Raw genomic sequence first — 6,000 nt, 5'->3', positions numbered from 1 at the left:
GCCATTCCATCCCATCTTCTTTATGGGATACCTGAATGAGTGAGGGGAATGATTTTGATGCACTGACAATATCTTTGAACTGATGACCCTCTAGGAAATGTTCCCTAAGCTTCCCTAAGCTGCACTGCTTATGAGGATAACTGAAAAAAGACACATGGCTTTACCTGTAGCTCTCCCTTCTGTGGTGCTTTCCTTGCTTCCATGCAACTCCTTTATGCCAAAATCTGGGCTAGGACTTCACAGAGAACATTTAGAAGTTTAGAAGTGCCCTTTAGAAGTTCAACAGCACGTGATGCCAGTTTCCTCATGTGAGCTTTTATTTCTTCACTGTCACTTGTCCAGCACAGAATGAAAGTCAGGTGAATACTCACCTGCCCTGGAACACTGCTTATTTATATGCAGTTTCAACCAAATAGAAGGCTCTTCATTTCTTGGCCAAATCATTCCACAGTCACTTGCTCTGCAGCTGCTGCATCCTACCGCTCCTACATGGCAGCACTACAGCAGTAACTGCGAGGGAAGCATCTGTCTGTTGTAGCATTACACAGAGATTCGGGATTCTCCTAAGTGGCAGCCATTATATCCCTGTGCAGCAATATTAGTAGCATATTTTCATCCAGTAACAGTCAATGTCAGATGAACGGTGTTCAACAGGCATCAACTTTTCCAAAAACATCGGACAAATGTCTTTTGACTTGACCTGTTTAATGCAATGCCATTGATCATTTCCATGTTCAACAACTCAAAACATTGATGTGTGTACGCTTACAAAATGGATATGTTCTCACTCTTTTTTTTCCTCCTTCAAGTGCCATGAGAAATTATTTAAGGAAGTTTTAATGAAATGCATCTGTCACTTATGAAGATAAATAGCCATAGTATGGCTTTCCATTACTGGAAATGGCAGAATTAAATTAGAAAATTACAGTCCTCAGCATCCTCCCTGACTTGTTTTTGCATAATGTGTTAAAAAATATGCCCACATAGGCAGAATGCTGCAGTACCAATGGAGCATGTCATAAAACAAGGCCTCTTTTTATGGTTGTTTTGTTCGTTTGTGTTGGGAAGTTTTCTCCTATTTTCAGTCCCATTTCTTGTTAAGGAGGCCCAATTAGTAAGCAGAACACAACTAGAGTGTTGAATAGACAAAATCCTCCCTCCCTTCCGAAACCTAAGTTATGGACTTTTCTCTCTATTATTGTACATCTCCCAAGACAGCTGAGAATACCAAGGCAGAGGATATCATCCAGATTTCTTAGTTCTTCTAGAGTAGATCCTCTTTTCCATTTCATGGGATAAAAACAGTATTTCTGTTGAAATCCTTGGGGCCGCAGTTTGGACAGTAAGTAGAAACACTGTATTCTGAATCTTAAATAAAAGTACATCTGTTAAAGGAGACATTTAAATTGACAGTGAGATGGTGTGAAACTGGCTTAAGATGGAATAGGTTCCTGTTAGACCTTCATTAGCAAGATGGTCTTTTTGTCTGCAGAAGCAGATTGTTTGGAATTGGTTTTGTCTTTTTAAGTGAAGAGTTAGAATCTACAGAGTCTGGCTCAGGAAGAGTAAACCGGAATGTGATTTGTAGCCTTTCTGCCTACTCCCTCTCTGTGGAAAGAGACAGCAATTGAAATGAGCACACAGTGGGAAGTCTCTTGTGCTCCTCACCTGTGCTTTCAGCTGGTAATGCAGGATGCATGCAGCGTACTTGTGTCTCATAGCTATTGTGCCTACCATACACCAGCAGCACAACCTCTGTCACCTTCATCTGGTATTCTTCCATTCATTTTCACGGTGTTTCTCTCTTATTCTCTTTTATGACCTATTTATTTATTTTTTTAATTTGTTTTCATGGGAAATAGTTGCAGAAGGTGTTGGAGTGTTTGAACCCTGTTTGCTGACTACATTCGTGGTTCTTTCTAGGCACGTTCCTAATGAATCCTTATCCATCACTTTCTGAATAAATACTTTAACTGCTATGCTTTTATTCAAAGCTGCTCACCAGCCATAGTGCCCCTTACCAGCTGGCACACAGCTGCTGTGCTGCAGTTCATGCTGAGCCCAGCGCTGTCTGTGCATGTCAGGAGTGTTCAGCCAGGAATCCTGCCGAAATGAGGAAGGACTGCTTGAATCGCTTGCATCAAATCTTGTGGGTAGGCAAATGCAGATGCAGTTTGATGTGAGCAGAGGATATTTGTGTAACTAATGAACACAGCTGGTTTAAAAAGGAAGGAAGGAATTTCCTTGTCATGTCTTTAAAAAAAAAAAAAAAAAAAAAAAAAGCTTTTATTTTCCAAAATGAAATTAATGTAACTTTTGTTGTTCCATTTATTCGTACTACTAAATTCCTAAAACATCCTTGAAACCTCTGTGAGGAGAAAGAACACTGAATACAATTTTAGGAATCCCAGGGCTCTTTGAGCCCAGGAGGCGTGGGATATGAAGAAGGGTTTGTTGAGAGATGAGAGCTTTTAAAGCCCCATCAGCTTTTCTTTCAGCCTCATCTTAATTGAACTGTTAAGATAACAGCAGCCGTACATGAAGCAAGCAAGCACTGGTTGTCCTAGCTTTGACCTTCAGCAGTCTTCCAGGATTATGGATAAGGATGCACATCACTTCAGCGTTTCCCTGACTATACAAAGGAAGAAGTGCTCAGATTTGAATATCCAGAGGAATTGGAACAGCAAATTGATGAGCAAGAATAGCACCAAGGTCACAGAGGAACAGCAGAAGTGGTGGTCAGCATAAGTGCCTGGGTCTCCAAGCAAAAATCAGTATTTGGTTCTATACCAAATACTTCTCTATGCCTTATGCCATGTGGAGAAGGCATGTCTGTTTTTCTCTGCTTCATCGGTGTTCCATCTCATTTAAAATCTCAGCTGAAAATGTATCCCTTCCCCCTTCCTTTTGTCTTTCTGCTTTTATTTATCTCTCAAATATGCTACTGGTTTCTGAGTTTAGATGCAGAATTTGCATGACAGACAGAACTCAAAGACTTAATCCTTTTACCCTTACTTACAAAGACAAATACCTGTATTGGGCACAGCAGACTACTGATGTAAGAACAGTTTGCAGGACCAAGTGAATCTGGAGACCAAGTTTCATTTTGTTCTGGAATACATAAAGGAAAGAGAAATTTAGAGTGTTCCTAATTGTAAATGCTACCATCAGCTTTAAAGTGCGTGGAGCTCTGGGAATGCTGTAGCAGAGAATGCTATGCACTATGGGAATGCTGCCCCAACATGGACTGGGGACACAGGAGCCAACTGGCCCTTGAAATTAGTAGATCGAGAAGGACAAATGACTAGTGAGTGAGCTGCAGGAAGCTGCAGTAAATCACATACTAAGAGAAGATTAGCTACTGACGTCAATCTAGCAATCGGGGCAGATAAAGGTATGTGGGCAATAACATAAGCAAAGCTATCCAGAAGATAGTAAGGAATACCTGCGCACCTATCTCTTACTTCTGCTCTTCCCTGTGACTGATCCTTGCTACACCAGAGAAAGCAAAAAAAGGGAGAAAAAAAAAAGCAACAAAAAATTGACATTTTGGACCCATTGTTACTTCATTTGAAAGGCTACTCCAGAATTTCATCCTTCTAATGGTTGGGAACCTTTCCCAATTTCCAGTCTAACTCGTGACGAATTTATATCCATTTGATCTTGTTCCAACAGTATTCTTTAAGTTAAATAATCACTACTCCTTCTTGATATTTGCTCCTCAGTATATTTATGAAGAGTCATTATCTCCCCCTCTGTAGTCTGATTTCAATAGAATAAATAAGCCAAGCCTCTTGTTATCATTTTCTGTGAGACAGACCTTCTGTTTCTGAACTCATCCCAGAAAAACTTATTCTCTCAGAGAGTGGTCAGGCTCTGAAACGGCTGCCCAGGGAGGTGGTGGAATCACCATCCCTGGCAGTGTTCAATAGGTGTCTGGATAAGGAGATCTGAGATCTGGTTTAGTGGCTTGTGGTAGCAAAGGTAATGGGAAGACAGTTGGACTAGATGGTCTTGTAGGTACTTTCCAGCCTTGTGATTCTATGGTTCTATGATATATTAGGAAGATGGAAGTTACACTTTCTTCTATGGCAAATTTGTTCTTTTATGCAAAGCAGTTTCCAAAAGAAATATTCTGGAGAATATTTATGGAGAAGCGGAAATTTCCATTCTCCCTTTACATGAATACAGCGCGCTTCTAAATAGGAGGCCTAGCTCCTAAGAGGACCCAGTAAGCAAACACAAAGAGACAAGGCTAATTTGGATTTTGCTCTGATGAAATGTGGGATTTTCTGACGTGTTTTGTTTTAATTAAAAATCACTTTAGAGAAAGATGAAAAACAGAGACTTGCAAATCTGAAGTTAATGGAAATGAAACAGTCTCAGAAGTCCTAATCTCCAGTCTTGACTTCAGGGGGGCTGAGCTCACTCTGCACCTCTCTAGATTTTGGCCCGAAGGAAGCAAACAATTTTTCTTGCCAAGGGCAATAACTTTATGGGCTCTTTTGTGCCAAGTGCAAAAGGCAACAGCACTTCAATAACTTTTAAAGAGGCAAGTACTGAAGAAAAGTGTATTATATAGGGAAAAACAATTCCTGTTTGTTTTGATTTGTTTCGAAGATTATGAAGCAATCAGGAAAGAGCGCACTCAAACAGTGCAATTAAAAACCTGTTTCATAAATAGTTTTAATGGGGTTTCCTTGATTTCTTGCTCAAATGTCAGTACAAGCATTAAGTAACGTCAAGCTGAACAGTTGTTTAGTTCAGGAAACCCCAACACTCTGTGAACATTCTGTTTAGCCAGAACCTGTGGCTGGTTTTGAAAATAACCTTCAGGCTGGTTGTAATGAAGTCTGTGGCAGATAATGATGACATACTTTTCAGGCTTAGAATTTTATCACTTCTTTAAGTCACACATTTGGAGAAAGAAGAACAAATCTCATCCCTTGGTAAGCTGTACACCAGAGAGTGGCTGCACTAGGTTAACAGTTAGATTAGTTTGAGTTTGGACACTTTTCTGTTTGAATATTGTCCTTATTGACAAATGCAGGTTTAAGTCCATCAGAATCTGATTATGAAAATATGCTGACCTTAAATTGGTTAGCAACAAACATTTCTGAGTGAAGGCCAAACTTCTTTGTTTCTCAAAAGAGAATGTTTCATTAAAACGTTTACGCTTAAGTTTTGAAGTAGGAGGACAAATAAAATAGTGTAAAAAAAAACAACACCAAAAACACAAAAAAACCCATGTTTTATTTGATTGAAAATGATTTGTAGGATGGAATGAATGAGGAGAACAAGGGTGTATTTCATGCTGGAAAACTGTTGTCCTTTGTTTGCCTGTTTGCTTCAGGTCTGAAGAAATCAAACTTCTCTTTGCTAATGCCCTTGATCCTCAGGGCTGCCCAGAAGTCTCAGAAGAACCAGAAGACCCTACTTGGATCATACTTAACTTGCCCTCAGTGTGATGTCAAAGGTTTTAAGGGGAAGGCACAACTTCCTTTTTAGTGGATCTTCCTGCATTTTTCTGGCATCCACTTCTTTCATTGTTCTTTGGACCCAGTAAAGCATTCTAGTATCAGAAAGCAGTCTGGACAAAGCGCTTGCTGCATTCTAAATGATACTAGATTAATTTGTGGAAGGAAAAAACATCCATTCTCACTGATACACTTTCATGCTACCTCAGTAGATTTAGTCTTTGCAAAGTACAACACAAATTAGTGTTTGCATTAGTCTCTCAGCTTTATACCAGGTATGTAAAAATGATCAGCTCATTTTCAAGACAGAGAATTCAGTAAGATTCAATGACTGACCCATTGTTACTTAAGAATTCATTTGTGAAGTGGAATTGATTAATTGGAAGCTCTTGTCTTCCTTTCCTGGGGCCAGCATGTTTCAGTCACAGTAGGAACAGACCACCAACAAGCCTCTCCATCAGAAATCTGTAATCCTTTACTGATGACTTACTTGGCAGGCTCTAATGGGTACTCTGGGACATAA

Source organism: Coturnix japonica, chromosome 3 (assembly GCF_054131305.1).
Source record: "Coturnix japonica strain WE chromosome 3, WE-NBRP24, whole genome shotgun sequence".
In the NCBI taxonomy this organism is placed as follows: Eukaryota; Metazoa; Chordata; class Aves; order Galliformes; family Phasianidae; genus Coturnix; species Coturnix japonica.
The sequence above is the reverse complement of the archived record's forward strand: the minus strand, read 5'-3'. Positions refer to the sequence as shown.